The 21,544-nt window shown below is 44.5% G+C and overlaps 1 protein-coding gene across 7 annotated transcripts in view; it reads left to right on the top strand.

Moving 5' to 3' along the window:
- NEXMIF (neurite extension and migration factor) overlaps window positions 1-21,544 on the top strand; it is an 801,617-nt gene that overhangs the window by 516,230 nt on the left and 263,843 nt on the right. Inside the window, exon 5 of one of the 7 annotated variants that reach the window (XR_011199139.1) lies at window positions 7,436-9,202. The exons of the other annotated variants lie outside the window; for them this stretch is intronic. The gene's annotated coding sequence lies outside the window, so the exon portion shown is untranslated. Of the gene's footprint in view, window positions 1-7,435; window positions 9,203-21,544 lie in introns of those variants that run through there. 7 annotated transcript variants of the gene reach the window in all.

Genomic DNA, 21,544 nt, shown 5'->3' with positions numbered 1-21,544 from the left:
ACTGTGCTCTCTCCCCCTACATTTGGTTGCTTAGGACTTAGCACACCCTACAATTGGTATACTGTTGTCCCCATATAAGTCCCTAGTATATGTACTTAGGTACCCAGGGCATTGGTGCACCAGGGGTTCCCCATGGGCTGCAGCATGTATTGTGCCACCCATGGTAGCCCATACAAAATATGTCTGCAGACCTGCCATTGCAGCCTGTGTGAAAAGGTGCATGCCCCCTTTCACCACAGATAACTGCACCAGGTCACTGTAAGTCACCCCATGGCAAGACCTCCTAGCCCAGATGGCAGGGTGCAGGTACCTGTGTGTGTGTGAGGGCACACCTGCGTGAGCAGAGGTGCCCCTACGAACTCCAGCTCTATTTTCCTGGACTACGTACGTGCAACGAAGCCAGTTTCCGATGTACTGGACATAGGTCACTGCCTGTGTCCAGCTACATAATGGTAACGCCGAACCTGGGCATGTTTGGGATCAAATATGTTGGAATCATACCCCAGTACTGTTTCCAGTATTGGTTGTATGATTCCATGCACTGTAGGGGCTCTTTAGAGGACCCCCAGCATTGCTCCTACCAGTCATCTGGGGTTTTCCGGGCGGCCCGCGCTGCTGCCGTCCCGCAGACAGGTTTCTGCCCTCCTGCTGCTTAGCCTGCTCAAGCAAAGGAAGGCAGAACAAAGGATTTCCTTTGGGAGAGGGAGGCAACACCCTCTCCCTTTGGAAATAGGTGTTACATGGCTTTGGGGAGAGGTAGCTTCCCCAAGCCACTGGCATGCTTTGGAGAGCACATTTGGTGCCCTCCTTACATAAACCAGTTTGCACCAGTCCAGGGACCCCCGGTGCCTGCTCTGGCTCGAACCTGGACTATGGAAAGGGGAGTAACCACTCCCATGTCCATCACCACCTCAGAGATGGTGCCCAGAGCTCCCCTAGATGGCCACCTGATTCTGCCATCTTGAATCCAAGGTGGGCAGAGGCCCCTGGGAGCATCTGAGTGGCCAGGTGAGGCAGGTGACGTCACAGCCCCCTCCTGATAGTTAGTCACCCTGCTAGGTGACCATTCCCCATTCCTGGGCTATTTAGGGTCTTCCTCCAGCGTGGGTCTTCAGATTAGACGTACAAGATTCCAGCAGGACTCCTCTGCATCATTTACTTCATCTTCTGGCCACCAGGACTGCAACTGGACCCTCCAGGAACCGACACTCTACAACTCCAGCGATGACTCCGCTTTGCAACATTGTTTCTCCGGCTCCTTCCAGCAGTTGCAACGTTTCCCTGGCTGTGCATCCTCTGAGGGTGACAAGTCTTCAGCCTGCACAAAAAGCAAGAAAGAATCTCCCTTGGAATTAAGTAGACACTTATCCCCTGCATCAGTAGGAACCAACTGCAACGATGACCGGCTGCGTCAATCCTGCATCACAGGTGGTGGTCTGTAGTGGTCCCCTTGGTCCTCTACCAGCTGTCCAACTTGGGAGACGGTGAGCCCTTGCCTCTCCATGCAGCACAGTACCCCTGTGCACCGCGATTCTTGCAGCTACCAAGGCTTGTTTGTTCTTCCTCCAAGGGATCTTCAGGCTCCTTGTAGCCCTGGCCTCCAGCACACTTCCCTGCAAAGCACAGTCTCCTGCCTGCTGCTCCTTCGTCTTGGGAATCGTCTCCAGGTGTGCTGGGTGGGCCTCGCTGTGACTCCTGTGCCTGCTGCCTGTGAGTTGCCTGTGGGGTCTGCATCCTCCTCCAACTCCCCTCACTCCTGAGGGTCACCTGCGACTCCCCTCTGTGAGTTGAGTCCCCCTGGGCCTTGCTTGTCCCCGGCAACTCTGCAACTCTTCATCTGCGACTTTTGCCTTTGCCAAGGCTTGTTGGTGGTTTTCTAACACCACTGATTGCAACTTTTCTTCTGTCGTGGGACATCACCTGCATCACTTCTGGAACTCTTCTCCTGCACCAGTGCTGCACAGCAGACTCCTTGTCTTCACCGTCGACCTGGTCCTGCATTTCCAGATGGGAGGGTAGTGGCTTCTGCTCCAACTGGACACTCCAACTTGAACTGGACTTGGTCCTCTTCTTTTGCAGGTCCTCTTCTGTCAGGATCCACCTTTGGTTTCTTCCAGTCTTGCTTGGGTCTTGCACAGTCCTTTTCCAAAGCTTACCTGTGGGTTTGGGGGAAAACCAGGTACTTACCTCTTCTCTCCTGGTCGATGGGGGGCACCCGGGTACTTACCTTTTGGGTTTCCTAGTTCCTCCAGATCCCCTCTACAGATTCCACTTCCTTGGGTGGGGGACTGCCTTTCATATTCCACTTACTTAGTACATTGTTTGGTCTCTCCCTAGGGCCTTCACTATTTTCTATTCTTCTACTATTTGCTGTTGCTTTCTATGCTAATCACTGACTTCTAATGTGTATATAATAGTGTGTTTACTCACCTCCTAGTGGAGTATAGCCTATACAGTGTTTTAGTATTTGTGTTACCATAAAAATCAAGCTCCATAATAAGGTACCTCTATTTTTGTAACACTGTGTGGTTCTTTCATGTGTGTAAGTAATGTTTGACTAGTGGAATTGCATAAGCTTTGCATGTCTCCTAGATAAGGCTTGGATGCTCATCCACAGCTACCTCTAGGGAGTCCTGGCTTCCAGGACGCTGTCTATACCTCACTAATAGGGGATACCAGGACCTGGTAAAAGGTGAGAACACTATATGTGCTCACCACACACGAGGCCAGCTTCCTTCACCTTCTATTGAGATGAACAGTACCTTCAACATGGCTCACCACTTGAACTTGTGAAAATTAGCTCACCTTTTGAACTTGTCAGCTTGACCTTGCTGTAGCTGAAAAAGGCATGTATCCCTGAACTAATTAACATCTGCAACCAATGGCCCGATAGCCTTCTGTTGCAAGGAACAATAACCACTTTGGCATCCTACACCCTGAGCGTGTCCTCTAACAGAGCTTGAGCTCATCTCTTGAACTGGTCTGTTGAAATGTGAAGCCTCTCACGCAAGCTTCCAAATTGTTGAGTTCACTTGGTGGGGTAACATAAGGCAGGCAGGAAAAGAGCAGAGTCAGTGTTGCACCGGTTTTCCAAGTCTAGGTAGGATTTCTCTCTCCAGAAAGCCATAAGGAATCCTAGCTGTATTTCTATTTCTAAGAGGCAAATGTGTGGAGTCTTCTTTCCTGGTCAGAGGGTCTGCCAATGCCCTTGGTTTTCACCCTCCCAATTATAATTTGTTACCCAAGACAAGAAGCAGGGTAGAGAACAAGTCAGTCTGTGTTTAGATAGGGTTATGTCCACTTTTGGGATCATGTGGGAGACAGGACGAGAGGCTTCGGAAACAAACAACTCGTTGCAAATAGCACCTCTCTGGATAAGGCCGAAGTTGCATAATTACAAAGTGCTTAAGACTCCCAAAAAGACATAATAGTTGGAGGAAAGGTTCGGTAGAGCCAAAGACAAAGTATAGCCTCAAGGTGCTGCTCTAAGGATTTACTTAAACTGCCTAGGTTGGCGTGGTGGTCTTATTGGCTTTTGGTTTCTGTAAATCCATAATGAGCTGTACAACAGCTTTGTGCCTTGTAATTAAGCTTTATTTGCAGAGACTCTTAAACTAGAAGTATAGATTAGTTGCATTAGAATATTGATATTCACATACCACCATGGGCCCTCTTAAAGCTCTTTCATTGTGCACTGTAGCAACTAATAACGAAATAGGGGCGAACAAAGGCTTCAGCCCTAAGCAGACTTATTCACGAGATGAACACAGTGTTTTGGTAAAGAGAATTTTCAATATGTGCATGGTCTCCAAGCATGTTTGGACTCCGGGCACCCTTTACAGTTTTGTTCTTATTGTTGACTGGAGTCCTAGCGGGCTATTGTTTGTCACTGACTAGGTCCCTTTATTGATCTGTGTGGATCATGATGTTCTACTGGGGGTGCGGTTGTCCTTTGCTTGCCTTCAGGTGGTTCTTGTACTTCAAGGCCTCTTTCCCATTTGTGTAGCCTTGTTGCTGTTTGATGTGTATGCGAGTGAGGTAGGATGGTTGATCTGTAGATTGGTGAGAGGTTACAGATCTCTCAGGTAAACGTGAATAGATGTACCGTTAAGGCCGGTAAATGCCTTTGCAATTGTATGGCTTGTGTGATTGATGGTGCCGAGTGTACATCTGAGATGTTCTATTGGTGTGAAGTGAGAAGCAATTATAGCTTAATTTAGATGACCTTTGAGCTGACAAATGGTTAGTCATCTACATGTGTTAGAAACGCTGTGTGTGTGCATACTGAGTTTGCGCGTTGTCTAATATGTACTTTTTGTAGAGTAATGTATGAGTGTAGTATGGCCAGCCTGATCTGTGGAGGTGGCAAATGCTTAGCCATCTAGATAGCTTGGAGCTATGTTGTTGGCAGGATGATGGCAGGTATTTTTAATGTGGATTGTTTTTGTAGGCTCTTGTGTGATTATAAAGTGAGCTGGATACTCTGCAGAGGTGGCAAAGGCCCATCGGTCATCTGGCTTAAAGTCACATCATGCACATGATGACGTCAGAGGTTATGTTCAGAGTACTGTTGGTGTGACGTAGGTGTCCTAGGATACCGAGGTCTGCTAGATAAGAGCTGTCCTGTGGGCAAGAAACATAAGTAGAGAAAGTGCAGGCTTTCTACTAACTGTTACATAGATCCCCCAGTAAATCATTTAGTTAGGCTCAAGACATTGATGGAACACTTTATAAAAATTGGATAAGTATCCTAGCATTGCTTACACTACTTTTGGCGTTCATGGAAAGGAAATAAGACAGGCAGAACCAGCCAGCTGAGCAAGGTCGCCCAGGATCCATGCCTTCTGGAAATGCAGTCACCAGGGGCTTATTGTCTTGGTAATAGTGAACATCCCAGAAGCCTGGCTGTACAAAAAAAAAAACAGAGTTTGCATAGTGGTTGGAATTACGAGTTATGTGATAATTATCTCACACTCTTGCAGATTTCCCCTCCTAGATTATGGAGGGAGAAACTTGCTGAAGTTAATGGGCAGAGAGCGGCATGCTTGGGAAAAAGAGAAAACTTGGTGAAGTCAGCAGTTTTAAATACCATTCTTCGTGCTGTGCCTCATTTTGTAGTTGAAAACTCCGACTATGAGGAATTTCCCTCACCCTATAAATTCCTCATCCCAGGGGTTTGCCAGATGTAGTAACTACCCTGCCCTGCTTCACCCAGCTTGTAGTAAAGGCAGAACCTTTTACCTTTATCAATGCTATAATGAGGGCGAAGAAGGCAGCCAAGACCTACAGTAAGGTGGATAACCGCCTACTGTTTGACTAATTAGCATTACATGTGCCTAGCTTCTTCAGTCTTGCCTTGGTAAGTATTGTACTAAAGTACTGACGGGCGTGGTGGTCCCATCACAAAAATCTCTGTGCTGGTGCAGCGTCTTAGTTGATATGTGATGCTAATACTCTTCATCAGATCTTTTTACAGATCCTCTCCGTGTTCGTTCTATGGAAAAGGAAAATCGTATACCAAATCTATATAATAATTCTGTGCAAATTTGCTACAGGAAATGTATCAAAATGACAGGTGTAGGTATTTAGTTGTGGTTTGTATCATGTTGTACTATCTCATCATTTCTCTCAAAGCTTAAACTGATTCTGTATCAAGTTTTGCCAATGTCCATGGAGTTTTGCAATAAACTGTTTCTAGTGTTTGCGTCTATGCTGTAAGTTCATAGTTACGCTATAAACCAGAGGTTCCCAACCTTTTGACTTCTGTAGACCCCCACTTTATCAATACTGGAACCCAGGGACCCCCGCTGAATCATTATTGCAATCCAAAAACCCCATTGAGTCATTGCTGAAAACTGGGGACCTAATCTGTTAATATGATTTGATTTTCTAAGCAGTCGTGGACCCTCTGAGGAGGCTTCGCGGACCCCTAGGAGTCCCCGGACCACAGGTTGGGAACCACTGCTATAAACTGTTTCTAGTGTTTGCGTCTATGCTGTAAGTTCATAGAGTTACGCTTTAAACTGTTTCTAGTGTTTGCGTCTATGCTGTAAGTTCATAGTTATGCTATAACGTTTTTCTAGTCATCATAGCGGTGTGCTTTGGTTTTGCTGCTGTTTAAAGTCTAATATAAGTTCACAGTTATGCTATAAAGTTTGGTAAAGAAGAGTGTTATGCTGTGGTTTTGCTTTTGTTCACATTTATCCTGTGAGTTCATAGGTTTATGCTGTGAAGCTTTGCTAGGGGTCATGGAGTTATGCTATAACTTTGGTGACTTGCTGTAAAAACTCTTGGAACTTTACTGGGAATCATAAATATCAGTGGGAAAACCATACAACTTTGGTTGCTTGTTTACAGAGCAGTATGTTACTTCTGACCGCAGAGTATCCATGGTATAACTTCGCTGCTCAGCTGTGTTTCTATTACATTTTTTAGACTCCAGAGCAACTGATTGAACTGCACATCTCACGCTGCCCTGCATCCCAGGAATGAATATTCGACAGAGCCCTCACTAAGCTTCCCCGAGTCTTCCATCTTTAGGGTGGGCTGGTTCGATCAGTCTGATCGTGCTCTGGAGCTTGGCGCCTATGGCAGCATGCCCCCAAAAGCCGCGCCCTCGGAATAGCGCTGCTCGGGCATTGGGATGGATCAGGGGGAGAGCAGGGGGACATTCTTCGAGCTGCTCACTCTGCAAGGCCGGGTGGTGTGGGGTCCACCCCCCACGCTCTGTGGAAGAAGCAGCACCCTGCGGCTTTTCGTACATTCTTTAATTACAAGTAGAAATTATTGCCTAGATCTGGCCACATTTGGAAGGTACTTTTGCAGATTTCCCGCTGTTGAAGGTGGTGTGGTTCCCGCAAATTCTGTGCTTTGATCCGACTCTTTCTTTCCAGATACCTTCACAGCGGGCAGACACATGTCCTCCTGTAATTGGCCGTTCTGCCTAACATCAGAGCCGCATCTCTGCCTGACATGCTGTCACGGCCAGACCAAAGGACCCCATCGAGTCATCTGCTCCGTACTTCAGTTCATGTCTGTGCTGTGCTATGATTTGGCCTTCAGGTTTTCCTTCCTAAAGTAATAGATTGCGTTTTCTTTGAAAGATCAAAAAACAGTTAATAATTGTAATTTGTAACCGGTTCACAAAATTGAAGAAAAGCATCAGTGGAGATTACATTGCTAAACAGCGCAAAATCCTCTAGGTATGGAAAATCAGTCATGGGACCTGCTCTTAGCATTTATGATGCACTTTGTGGTAGTTGGGTTGAAACCATTAGTCCATAGGTTGTATTGTTAGACATCTGCCCTGTTTGACATCATAACTACACTTTTGGCAAAGGTTCTACGTGATTTTGTAAAGCTCTGATCAGATTGGTTAATGGAGTATCAGCAGAATCATTATAAAGGTCTAAAAAATCATGCCTTTTCCTTTCAGATTCCCAACTTGAAGTCTTGCATGGAAGGAACCTAAAAACTTCAGGGTGTATGAACACCACCCTGTGTGCAGCGGTGTCCTTACCTCAATCCTGCAACTCTGCGCACTGATTATATCTTGAGCATACACAGCATGACCAAACGTCAGGGCCTGCTACCAATACCAGCATTTACCAATCCCTGCAGGATACATACTGGTGCCACGTTCAGCTGCAGAAGATTCGTTGTCACACTTCTTGTAACCTTGGTCTCATTCGGCAAATCTGCACAAAATCTTCGCTAAACAAAATGGGTCCATCTAGCTTTGCTTAGTGAGTTTGATGGGCACGGGTATCCGTTCTACTTAAGCCATGCCCTTGTGTTCAGTTTTCTCTGGTTGTAACATATGTTTAAGGCTGATAGCGTAACTTAACACAGGGCATAGATTAGTGCTTTAGGCTAAGCCCATTGGGCACTACTGGATATGGGCAGAGCACAGCGTGGGACTACATGCCCAGCCCTGTGCATAGTGTCCACTGGGCAAGGATTCGGGCTCATGTCTTGGCCTTTGTTTGCTGCAGGTCTTGCCTATAAAATAATGCAGTTAGAGGGCATGATATATTGAATTGCAATTGCAGAACGCTTCATGGCCTGGGCACAGTGCTGAAATACTTCCGATGTTCTGGTAGCACAATGCTCCAAAGATGTTGAAGCTGAAGTGAGATCTTACTGTGGTATTTATGGGCACTGAGTCTGTATTACAATACCAAAGCTATGAAACCCACTGAAAACCACTGGCTAAAGGTACTTTGTAGTTCTTGAGTACAAGCACACACTGGCGTATGTTAGCAAAAAAGAAATTCTTTGAAAAAACGTTGGTTGGAGTGACATCATGCCTATTTTTAAAACTTAAAAAATATTGAAATTTTCTTGCCGTGTTTAGCTGTGCAAACGGATGCACACCATTCAGCACCCGTGCAGTGCTTACTACTTTGCAAGTGATATCACAGATAAACTCATCGGTGGCACTGATGACATCACTGATATTACCTATCACAATATCATTTACATTACTAACATGTCACACTTCTCCACATATGAGATTCTACGCATATATTTGTACTTTTATGCTATATGACGGTATGTTGTCACATTTTGGCAACATGAAATGACTTATTTGGCTTGTTGAACCCTATTTAACTCTGCATTTGGGGAAGGAGCTGTTGGGAAAGGTGTTGACCTTTGAGGCGTGGTGCATTTGCCGTCAGACAACTTTATTGGCATAATATGACCATTTGTAAATAAGTGTTGGTGAGGACATCTCTTGGCTCCCAGATTTAAAGCCTTTCACCTGAATGCGAAGGCAAGTTAATGTTCCCATCTGAGTTCTTTGCGGCCTTCTGTTGGCTGTGAGTGTGTGTCAAACTACTATCGTCGAATGCCCAGGGCATATTGTTTGGAGACCAGGACAATATGTCTTCATGTTTATTTTGTGCAGAGGACAAATAGACTAAACCCAAACCTGTGAAGCGCTAGCCCTTTGGCTGCCAGTCTACACTGCCGCAGTGTGGTTGGGGGAAGGGGGATTGTCTGCTGCAAAAGAAAGATACACATCCGTATGTGAGGTGTACAAAATGGTGTATATGATGTATTAATGCTACGCTTTTTCTGTTAGAGTGAGCACTCTAAGGAAGTACAGCGGACTGTAAGCTCAATTTGCATTACTGATAGTAGTTCCAATATAAAAATATGTACACGTTTGCAAAATGTAACAATGTGTGGCTATTCAGAATGCTCCCACAATGATCTTTTGTTATGTGAAAATACATGCAGAAGAATAGAAGCAAGAGTGGTAATTGTTTTCTTTCAAACTAAAATTCACCCCAAAAATGTGTGCCATTTGGAAGAATACAGATGAAGGTTTCAGGCAATTTTGCAAAAGGGTTGTGCGATTTTTTTATTATTATTATTTTTTTTTAAAAGGTACCCATAAAATATTTGCATTTTTTTAAACTGCCCAAAGGTTACAGACAAGTTGGCTAATATATTGTGCAGTTTTTAATAACAATTTTAAATATTATTCTCAAAGCATCATTTAATAAAACGTGTTTGTTGGATGCGATACTTAAGAACTAGTGAAGAAAGTGTGAAGAAATTATAGGCGACTTGTTTAATAATTAAGGGCGTCATTCTTTAAGGAGTGTCACAAAACTGCAGCCACCTCACTATGCAGGTACGTCGAGAAATTCATGCCAGTTCACAGCTGGATGCGTTAGCTGCAGAGTTTAGGCATATCCTAAGGCAAACATATGTGAATTCCATTTTTACATGAGTAAATATACAAACATATGTTTGCTCGCATGAAAGTCTGCGGAGCAAATGTAAAATACACCCACCTCAAACCAGGAAGAAAACCCTTTCCCTACAAAGAGTTTACTCATGCGAGTATCAGGACGGAATTTCCAACCTTTTTCTAAGTGGGAAGGGGTTGGAGAGCACTTGGTGAACATGTAAGTGTATGTGGACAATCTCAACGGGCATTCCATATCCTCTCTGATTCCAGCACTTGAGTAGATTTGCTCACATGAAAATCTTCATATGTATAAATCCTTTTATGAGTGCAAAAACAATTTTTGCACGTGCAAACCAAACTAATGTGTGTAAATACCTTTAAGAGTTAGGCCCATAACATTTTGACTCTAAGAAGACCGTACAGAGTTCATTTAGTTGGAAAATGTAATTGTCCAGTCCATGGCAAGGGGCATGGCCGACAATGGGCCTGTGGCAGAGCGATGAAATTATTTGCCCAAACTTTAGACAGTGTGTTCAGGTGGAAAGTCAGATAGTGAGGGATCTCATTTATGCTCAGTTGGAAACCTATGCGGTGGACCACAAGTATAATCTGGGTTTAAGAGAAAGCCCAAATTAAATTTAGCAGTATAATTCACAGGACGCCTCCTCAGACCATATAGTAGTAAGCAGAGCAATGATGCAATAAGAACAACTATATAATGTATTTAATGTGAACTTCGGCATACCGAAATTGCTAATTTATTCAGAGCCCTATCAGGAACAAAAAGCTGTTCTAAACTCTGTCTACTCAGGGCCTGCCCATATTTAATGATATGACATAAAATAGACACCTGTATGTTCAGAATCTGTTATATTAACCAGAGGTTTGTTACCATCCAAGCTCTGACCCTAAAATAAGCCCTAAAGCAATAGGAGAAGCTTTTATCAAAGCTCTCATATGGTATTCAGGGGTGTTGAATTTAATAAAATATCTACTTGTCCATGAGACAGGTTACTTCATAAATCTACTTGTCCTGTAAAAGAATCTACTTGTCCCTTGATGCCTTGTAGTGTGTCGACAAATTATGGCAGCAATATAATTACATAAGAGCTCTGATAACATCCTCCCTTATTAAGCCAGGCCTAATACTATAGTAGAGCTTGAATACTAGCAATGTCCTTATTTTGCCACCTTTCCGCTGACCTACATACTGGGGCTGGAGGTAGTGGAAAGCAAAAGTTCTGGGGTTGGAATGCCCATCCAAGTCTGTTGAAACCTAACTGCATGTTTTAAGAGTTTTCACCAGCTCTTCGCTAATCTTTTCCTATAATGCAAACAGCTGGAAAGTTACTCCTGACGAGGGCAGAAGTAAAACTTCTTCCAGTGGTTGGGGGAAAAAAGTGGCTGGAGGGAAAGTGATCTTCTAATAGCTCAACAGATTTTCACATGAGCAAATCTACACATGCATATTTGCTCATGCTCAAATACAGTTCACAAATATTTTTTGGAATAAGATTTCCTAGTCTACTTCTTTAAATTCTTGCGTGTTAATGAAATACATAAATCTGCACTAATGCAATGACCTTCACCATAGGTGCAGGTATGTGATAGCAATCTGCTTTTTCACAAGGAGCATAGTGGCACACCAAGAAGCTTTGTTCAGTGCCAGGAACTACTGTGGCAGTGCATGGTTTTTGAGACCACAAAATATTTTTGCTTCTTGCTAATGTTTGTTACAATGGTGAGGGCCTGGCAACTCCCACAGCAATAACGTTTTACAAAAACCGTGTCAAAACAAGACACATTGAAAAAAACAAACGACTGACCACCAATATCAGATCAGTTGGTTTTGCCAGTGCTTATTTATTTTCATATTTCCCATAATCTTGTTGAAAGTAGTTACACTGATATTCAATTATGTTTTTTTGGAACTACTAGCATGCATCAAAACATTTTACAAAATGATACTTCAAAGAAATGATACCTAAAATTTCACAGTAGTTTGAACACACTAAATATGCAAACTAGTGATCAGAAATAGGCATAAATAGCAATAGAAAACAGTGCAGTAGAAATAGGAAATAGTGACCCCAGGGGGAGCCCAAACCTTATACTAAAAAAGTGGAAATTGAATGCAGGTCCCCCACCCAGGTGAGTGGAATCTGCAGAAGGGAGCTGTAGGAACTAGGAACCCCAAAAGGTAAGTACCACAGTGCCCCCCAGCGACCAGGAAGAAAAGAGTAAGTTACTGGATTTTCCCCAAACCACCAAAAGGACTAAAAGAAGAATGCAACACCCAGACAAGACTGCAAGGAACCAGTTGTGGATTCCTGAAGAGGAAGACCTGAAAAAGATGGGGACCAAGTCCAGGAGTCGCAGAAGTGTTCGCTTTTGTCAGGAGCCACTAACCATGCGTCTGTGGTTGCAGGAGTTGGTCAACGGCAGGACGAAGACGGTCAGCAGGGCAGCCCTGGAGTTGGTGAAGAGTTCCTGGAGGATGCAGTTGATGTCCCACGCTGGATGAAAGATAACTTCAAAGCTACCAACAAGCCTTGGCAATGGGAAGAGACGTGGTAGAGGAAAAGTGGAGCTGCCAAGGACCAGCAAGGACCAGGAGGACTCAACCCACAGGGTGGAGTCTCAGGGGACCCTCAGCAAGGCAGAGTCCACAGAAGGAAAGGAATCTCCCACAGAAGACCTAGTGAAAGAGGACCCAGCAGTCGAATTGAAGCCCACGCAGCACATCTGAAGAAGGGACCCATACTGAAGGAGAAGCACGCAGAGAGTGTGCATCACAAAGAAGAGTGTGGGGCCTGGGGCTACAGGGAGCCTGAAGATCCCTTGGAGGAGATTCTAACAAGCCTTGGTAGCTGCAAGAGACGTGGTGCACGGGGGATCTGTCCTGCATGGAAAGGCAAGGGCTTACCTTCACCAAAGTTGGACAGCTGGCAGAGAGGACTAAGGGGACCACTCCAGACCACCTTCCATGATGCAGGATGCACGCAGCTCAGGATGAGAGGAGAGCCACGCAGCCGGTTGTTGTTGCAGTTGGTGCCTGCGGATCCAGGGGAGTGACTCCTTCACTCCAAGGGAGATTCCTTCTTCCTTCTTGTGTAGACTGAAGACGTGCTGCCCTCAGAGGATACACAGCCGGGGAAATGTTCCAGAAGCAGGGAGGAGCCATGGAAACAATGTTGCAAGCAGAGTCTTCCTCCTGGATGCAGCTTGTCAGTTCCTGGAGGGTCCAGTTGCGGTTCCAGTGGCCAGAAGTCAAAGTAGAGGTTGCTGAGGAGTTCTGCTGGAATCTTGCAAGCCGAATCTGAGGACCCACCCAAGAGGGAGACCCTAAATAGCCCTGGAAGGGGGATTGGTCACCTATCCAGGTGACCACCTATCAGGAGGGGGCTCTGATGTCACATGCCTGACCTGGCTACTCAGATGGAGGCCTCTATCCACCTTGGATTCAAGATGGCAGAATCAAGAGACCCTCTGGAGGAGTTCTAAGCACCATCCCGGGGGTGGTGATGGACAGGGGAGTGTTCACTCCCCTTTCCATTGTCCAGTTTCGTGCCAGAGCAGAGACTGGAGGTCCCTGAATCAATGCAGACAGGTTTACACAAGGAGGGCACCAAATGAGACCTTAAAAGCATACCAGTGGCTTGGTGAGGCTACCCCTCCCAAGCCATGTAACACGGTTTCCAAAGGGAGAGGGCGTTATCCCACTCTCCCAAAGGAAATCCTTTGTTCCTTCCGGGCTTGAGCTGCTCAAGCAGCAGGAGGGCAGAAACTTGTCTGAGGGGTGGCAGCAGCTGGGGCTGCCTGGAAAACCCCAGAAAGCTGGTAGGAGCAATGCTGGGGTCCTCTAAGGAGCCCCCGGAGTGCATGGAATCATACTACTTCCAATACTGGCAACAGTATTGGGGTATGATTCCAACATGTTTGATACAAAACATGCCTAGGTTTGGAGTTACCATTATGTAGCTGGACATAGTTAGTGACCTATGTCCAATACATGTGTAAAATGGAGTCCCCGCACTCACGAAGTCCATGAAAATGGAACTGGAGTTCATGGGGGCACCTCTGCTAGTGCAGGGATGCTCTCACAAACCGGTACCTGCACCCTGCTCTCTGGGCTAGGAGGCCTACTTAGAGTGTCCTGGTGCAGTTACCGGTAGTGAAAAGGGTGCATGCATCCATTCACGCAGACTGCAATGGCAGGCCTGAAGATACACTTCGCATGGGTTCCCCATGGGTCGCATAATACATGCTGCAGCCCATGGGGGTACCCTGATACCCTAATGCCCTATACTAGGGACTTATAGTGGGGCACCAGTATGCCACCTCGTTCTTCATGTGCCGCCATTCTTTATTTTTGCCCTCCTTTGATCAAATACATAAAAAGTTATTTGGGTGAAGTGCAACGGGAAACACTGCTAAACAAATTTACAGCAAACTTCTATGAGGTGCTGTTTTATCAGTATTTATAAATTTGATAAGAGATGTTTTGTTGGATATTTGAAAACCACTATTGCTGATTATCAGCAAAAACCGTCGTTCTCACATATATGATTCTGTGTTTTGTAGTTGTGTTCTTGTTTATGTATTTCAACTGTGACATCTCTGAATATACCATGTTACCTTTTTTAATGTTTAATTATATTTTATGTAATTTTTTTAGAAGGTTCACAAACAAGGTCTAGGGTTATCGAGGATGTCTGGTGTTTTGTGTGAAGTCATGAGCAGTCTATATGGGGCAAGGGTTTTATAGATGTGTTTATAGCTGTAAATTGTGAATTTCTGTGGTTTTTTGCTTTTAAGACATCAATAAAGGGTCTTGCCAACGAAGCACTGCCAGTTAGCCTATACTGCATGATAACTTACAGGGGTGTGGAATTTATTAAAATATCTACTTGTCTAGGGGACAGGTTGCTTCTCATATCTACTTGTCCTGTAAAAAGATCTACTTGTCCCTTTGGTGCCCTGTAGTGTGGCGACAAATTATGGCAGCAATCTCATTATGTAGGAGCTCTGATAATAGCCTCTCTGATTATGCCAGAGCTACTACCATAGTAGGGCTTGAATACTTGCAGTTTCAATCCCTACTGTAGCAATTTCCTTATTTTGCCACCTTTCTGCAGATCTGCATACTGGGGCTGGAGGAAGCAGTAAGCAATAGTTCCAGGGCTGGAATGCCTTGGAGTCTGCAAACCTACTAACCTGCATGTTTTAAAGATTTTCACCAGCTTCTCTCTAATATTTTCCCATAATAAGAAAGGTTGGACATTTACTCCGGACAGTGGCAGAATTAGAACTTCTTCGAGGGTTGGGAAGAAAGTGGCTGGAGGGAAAATGAACTTACAAATGCTCAATAGATTTTCACATGAGCAAATCTACACATCATATTTACCCATGCTAAAACACAGTTCACAAATATTTTATAGGGGTACGACATATACCATGGGTGCACTTTTGTGACTTTCTTTAAGAATTTGGGGCCACATGTAGGTAAGTTCAGATTCCGCAAATTGCGAGTCACAGCAACTAGCAATTTGCGAGTCGCAAATCCGAATGTAGGATGGTGTCCCTGGCACCATCTGTGATTCGCAAGGGCTTCGCAAATGCCCACCTCATGAATAATCATGAGGTGGGTCGCAATTTGCGACCCCTTTGCGAATGGCGGCCCTCACAGGGATGGTGGCCTGCTGGAGACAGCAGACCATCATGTCTGTGACTGCTTTTCAATAAAGCAGTTTTTTTTTGTAATGCAGCCCGTTTTCCTTAAAGGAAAACGAGATGCATTACAAAAACGAAAAATGAAAAGTTTTCGTTTCATTTTTTCAGAGCAGGCAGTGGTCCACAGGATCACTGCCTGCTCTGAAAAAATGTTTACAGTGACACTCACAACGGGGAAGGGGTCCCATGGGGACCCCTTCCCTTTTGCGAAAGTGTTAGCACCCATTTGAAATGGGTGCAAACTGCGATTGGTTTGCACCAGCGTTCGCGGTCACAAAACAATCCTACATTGCACTGCGAATCGCAATTAGGAAGGGAACACCCCTCCCTAATTGCGAGTCGCAAACCCGTTTTGCGATTCGGTAACCAGGTTACCGAATCGCAAAACTGGGTTTGTGCATCGCAATGTGCTTTTTGCACGTTGCAAACAGCAAAAGTCTCTGTTTGCGACATGCAAAAAGCTACCTACATGTGGGTCTTGGTCCCTAATTAGGTCTGGTGTTAACAAAGACATTTTGTTTTTATTAAACTTCTATTTCTCTCTCTTTCAGGTGGCTTTACTGTGAGTGATCGCATTCTGCTCTTCCACAAGGAGCATATTGGCACACAAAGTAGTTTTGTTCAGTGTCAGGAACTACAGTGGCAATCAGTGACGTAACGAAACTGGAGGGTGCCCCTTTCCAAAGAACATGGAGGAGCCCCCTCTCCAGACTCACTCAGGGCAGGTGCTGTGCTGAAGGGGCCCCCTGGAGGGCAGCTGCGGGGCCTTTGTTATGCCACTGGTGGCAACGTGTGCTTTTAGAGTTCAAAAACGTTTTGTTTGTTTTTTGCCAGTGTTTGTTACAATGTTGAGGGCCTGGTAGCTCCCACAACAATAAAGTGTTACAAAAGCCATGTTAAAACAAGACACGCATTGATGAACCTAAAAGACTTATAAAAATATGTCAGATCAGTTGGCTTTGTCAGTGTTTGTTTATTTTCATGCTTCCCATAATCGTGTTGAAAATGGTTACACTGATTTTCCATTAGAAATATTTTTGGGAAATACTAGCATGCATCAACACATTTTACTAAATGACACTTCATTTGCATCTAATCAGAGAGCATTCTGGGAGCATTAAACTTAGCCTCATAGCCTAAACTTTTCAAACATGTGTATACACGTTTTATTTATTTTTTGTACTGGAACCAACGTCAGTAGTGAAGTGTGGCCTTAAAACATTTATTTACAGCACTCACCCTAATAATGAAGGCTTTCAAATAATGAACCATAAATACAAGTTCGAACAGCATTATCTTTTGGAAACACATTACCTCAACGCAACTACCTAAACAGGCAGCCAAAGGGTTTGTGCTGCAGAGGGTTGGGCCTACTTGTCCCAAGGACAAAGTAAACATAAAAACTTGTTGCCCTTGACCCCAAACAAGATGTCCCGGGCGTCGGGCGATAGGAATTCCACATCCCTGGTATTGCAGCCATCATTTTACACCTTGCTGGATGACACCAGATGGGAGAAGTGGATTTCTTTCACTAGGCAAGTAGATTTCTGAAGCATTTTGTGCCTTGGACAAGTAGATATTTTATAAACTTCAACACCCCTGCAGAGAAAAATGAAGAATGATTCAGCTGCCCCTTCCCATTTTGCTTGCTTTTAACAGAAACACTTCAACATGAATGTTTAAAAAGTGATATTAAAAATTGTTATAGAATGAATTACCATTTTTAGGTTGTGCTTGTACAGAGCTTGTGCTGTGCTTGCAAAATCAATTGTAAATTAAAAAAAAAAAAAAAAAAGCTTAAAACAGGATTAAAGTACACCCATCACTTACCATTGGTTGACATCAATGTCACACTGGTTTTCTTGTTTCTTATTGGTCAGCATGTCCTCCCCGTGTCCGGCTTCCTCATAGGCTTCAAATGATGAGTGTTTGTCCCTGCCATGGAGCATGGACCTAGTACAGCTTCCTGTGGCCAGTGTTCTTCTATTTACCGCAAGCGCCTCCAAGTATTATTATTATTATTTTTTACTTTTGGGGTCCCTCTCCTTCATCCCTGCCCTCCTCCCGCTGTCGTTTGGGGCCCCCTCTGCCATTAGTCTTAATTTAAAGTAAATGATATATGGTATTATTCATGTAATTCTTGGTGCTACTTAAAAAGTGTGTTATTCATCAATCTGCAAGACCGAACCTGTAACCCATAAGTTACAGACACGTTAGTAAATCATGTTAAAAATTGAGGAGACCCAGTTACCAGCTCAGTGCACATTTACCTGTTCCTGCCCTAACGCTTTTGTGATGAAGATGCAGGAAGGAATAATATTTTGGGTGGTGTGAAGAAGCGGTGCCGCCTCTTTGGGTCTACAGAAAGAGTTCTGCGCATCATGTGTGCTTTGATATGATGCAGAGTGCAGAAATCATTCCACTAAACAAATGTATCAGAAACCAAAAGCCTTCAACATGCTGATCCTTGGCATATTAAAGTTAAAAGCTGTGGATCCTTTTTCACATCCATTGCACAAAGGGTTTTATGGAGGACGAAAGAAGAACAACACACGAAGTCCTTAAGGCGACAAATTTGGGCATATGATAGACCATTTGCTAAAAACTCCAGCTCATAAAGCAGAGGAGGAAGTCATCAGTGGCTCTTCTTTCAGCTTCTACTGTGTGTTCAAGTGGCAGGAATTTGTAATGCTAGGTGTTGTTTATCCTGCTTTTAAACGCTTTAAGCATTAGCAAAGTCAGTAGGTCTCGCTTATGCAACATCTGTTGGCTTTATCAATGTTTTTCTTTACATGTTATTCAGGAGCACGATCTGCTGTGCACCATGGGTTAAAGTGAAAGAAAAAAAAGTGCTATGACGCGGCCAACGTGGGCTGCGTTGTAGCGATTTTTTTTTTTTTTTTTTTTTACTTTAAGCAGTGTTGCAAAGCAGCTCACGCCACTGTGCAACTTTTTAAAGAAAAACATTGACAAAGACGATAGATCTCGGACTGGCGAAACCTTTTGGCTTTGCAAATTGTAGTAACTGTAGAAGCACTGTTTCAGCCTCGTTCTATACAGAGAGGACTTCAGCAATATTTTTCAGTATCTATATTTTCTCATAGCTTCACGACCCCAATAACAGCATCTGTGCAATCTGATTGGTGATGCGGGCTTTTCTATGTGATAGAAACTACGAGGTGACGTCTCTTTCCTGTTAACAGAGCTTCTTCCTTTGTTCTTTGTGGAGAGCTGGTGAGAGCATATTTTGTCTCTATAAAACTGCTATTTAATGTGATCTGGGATGTCACACCATTAATGTCACAGGCTCTGGACAAATAGAAGTACCAGGGCCCTAAACCAGCATAGTGCTCATTCCAAGTCCGGCGCGGCATGACTCACAGGTGCTTAGATGATTTGTAAAGCTGTTCAGTAATTGATTCTGAAAGAGGCAAGGAAAAAAGGTTTCCTTGTAAATTGCTTATCTTTAAGGGGCCTGGTCTTTTGTAGGAAGGAATAAGGGGCCCAGTCCCGTTGGAAATTGACTGAGTTTGTTTGTTTGAAGAGATTGATTTTTAAGAGTTCTTTGAGGTCTGCGTCTCAGCCAGCGTTGTAAGGGGGGCTCATTGCTTGGAGGCACCTGGGGCTATTACCTCAGCTGATCTGAAAACTAGACGCACATTTTTAGACACGACACCTTGTCCTGCTAGGAGTTGGTGGAGCTGCGCAGGGTGTTCTGAGGACAGTGCAGGTTTCAAAGGCGGAAGTAGTTCAGAGTGATGGGAAGTCATTATGTGGTGCAAATAGCAGGTGCTGGTCGTTCGCCATGCCCTCGGTGGTGCGTGGCTGCTGTTTGGGGTTGCCACCGCAGATTGGCGCATTACCTCCCACCCTGCACATGCTACTGGTGTGAATCTACGGTACACACTCCCCGCCTTCCAGCACGCCATACCTCTGCAGTGACATGCAAACAGGAATGCAGAGATCATGAACCTAACAAGACAGAAATATGTATTCATCAACAACACACACAATTATTCACTCTTGTCCTCACCACAACTCACCGTCGGTTCACTTCACAGCTCCATCACACAGCTCCACTCTCTGTAGACACAGACACAGCCTACACCTCCTTTTGAACAGAAGGCAGATCTGCCCTTATTCGCCCGCCTGCCCTTCTCCCTGGACTTCTACCTCAGGCGCCATATCTCACAAAGGAACATCACTGACTGTAAACAGTAAGAAGCCTCCGTTCCTTTTGAGGACTCCGCTGCATTTGCACTGTGAATGGGCTCACATCCTCCAGCCCATACTGGACTCCATATCAAATTCCATGTGCATCTGTAATGGTATATCTTTATTGCCAAAACTACATGGCATTAGCCCACCTGCTTTACTAACTCTTCAGAACACAAGAGTGTTCATCTCTGGCACAACCTTAAGCCAGGCACTCGCAATGTCCACAGGTCGGTATTCTTTCCTGGTCACCTATCTCTGATGCCTTGTGACACAAAACAAAGTATGGTGCACCATATGAGATTCCGGATGCTTTCCCCTGAAACTCCCAGGTAACGATACACCAGCAGTCCGGGTGTCGAGCTGGTATTGCACATTTTTGGCAGCAGAGATGGTATAAGTGCATCTCAAGCACTTTAAGCAGATGCATATGTTCACTGTGCTGCATGGATGATGCAGGTGTGTCTCATACACAAGTTTGTCTCTTGTGCACCTCCTGTACCAATCCTTCCTCTATAGCAGTCCTTGCATGTTAATTAAACTAGCACCTTGAGGGCCTTGTACCTCTAGACCCGGTTCACACATCTAAAAACCCTTTGTTAATGTCTTGGCGAGACCCTTCAAGAATAAGAACACTGTCATTAATACGAGATGCTACACACAGGCCCTTTGCAGACAAGATGTAGTAAAACCCGAAGAAGATTCTCTTGTATTTTGTGCACATTACACATGTGAATCTGACGACATGGAGCTTCTCCACAGTGGCCACCACGGACTTTATAGCACCCCCTGGCTTATTCTGGGCTCAGTAGACCTTGCACTTAAACCTAAAGAGACTCCAGATCTTATCGCCGACATCCTTTGGCCACACTAATCATCTTCGTCCCATCCCAGCGTGCAACACATTTGCTGCTGTAACCAGGTGAAGTTAACCATGGCTACAGAATGAAGCAGGTTTATTCCGGGTGTGTCATGAACAGCACCGTGGCTTTCCTGTACCTGATGGCTGGCTTCTTCCTGGGTGTTCTTCAGCATCTGTACAGCACGCTTCGTCTGCCTTGTATCCCTATTAACGTACCAGTGTGCCCTGGTACATCATTCGTGTTCTCACACACGTAATCTTTATCGTCAGTGAAAAAGCAAAGTATTGAGCAAGTTGCAGAAAGTAATCTTAATTATTCTTTGTTCATTACTGAAAAAACATATATATATAAAAACAAACACATGCTCCTCCAGAAGGTGAGGTCCACAGAGTGGATGTGAGCTGAATCCTACACACGCACCTTTTTCTGTAGTTCATTTTTGTTTCTTCCCCTTTTGCTCCCTTTACTTCCATCCTACTTCCTGACCTTGCCTCTTCCTTCTTTGCCTTCCATGTCTTGCAAAGAACAAAGAAGCCCACATGGCAGTGGTCAACCATTACAATCTCAAGTGGCCTCCGTTTTGAAATGCGTAACAAAATTGATTTCCTTTTAAATCTAATACAAATCAGTTTGTTTTTTTTTAACCACCTTCTCTAGAATCTTGCTGGGTAAGGAGGGGTTGAAGATCAGGCTCTAGTTAACAAATTTCTTTGAGTCATCTCTTAGGAGTGGCATGGAGATATCATCCAGTAGAGAGGCATTGGCCATAGATTTAAGATCCATTTCTAAATAGTCGGAACTGTTTCAGACAAGAGGATGAACATGGATTAGTGAGAAGGTTGCGTACTTTGATCTTGTGTGCTGATGATGATTATTCTTTTGTCCTTGGCACACACACATCCTTCCCCCACACCAACACAAAGCCTGTCTTAAAAAAAAAAAAACCTGCCATACACCAGAAATGCATGTGGAAAGGAAATTTGTATGTACGGTGCATGCATGTGTGCTTAGGAGTTCTGTGAATGAA

This window comes from Pleurodeles waltl, chromosome 2_1 (genome assembly GCF_031143425.1).
Source record: "Pleurodeles waltl isolate 20211129_DDA chromosome 2_1, aPleWal1.hap1.20221129, whole genome shotgun sequence".
Taxonomy (NCBI): Eukaryota; Metazoa; Chordata; class Amphibia; order Caudata; family Salamandridae; genus Pleurodeles; species Pleurodeles waltl.
The sequence above is the reverse complement of the archived record's forward strand: the minus strand, read 5'-3'. Positions and strand labels throughout refer to the sequence as shown.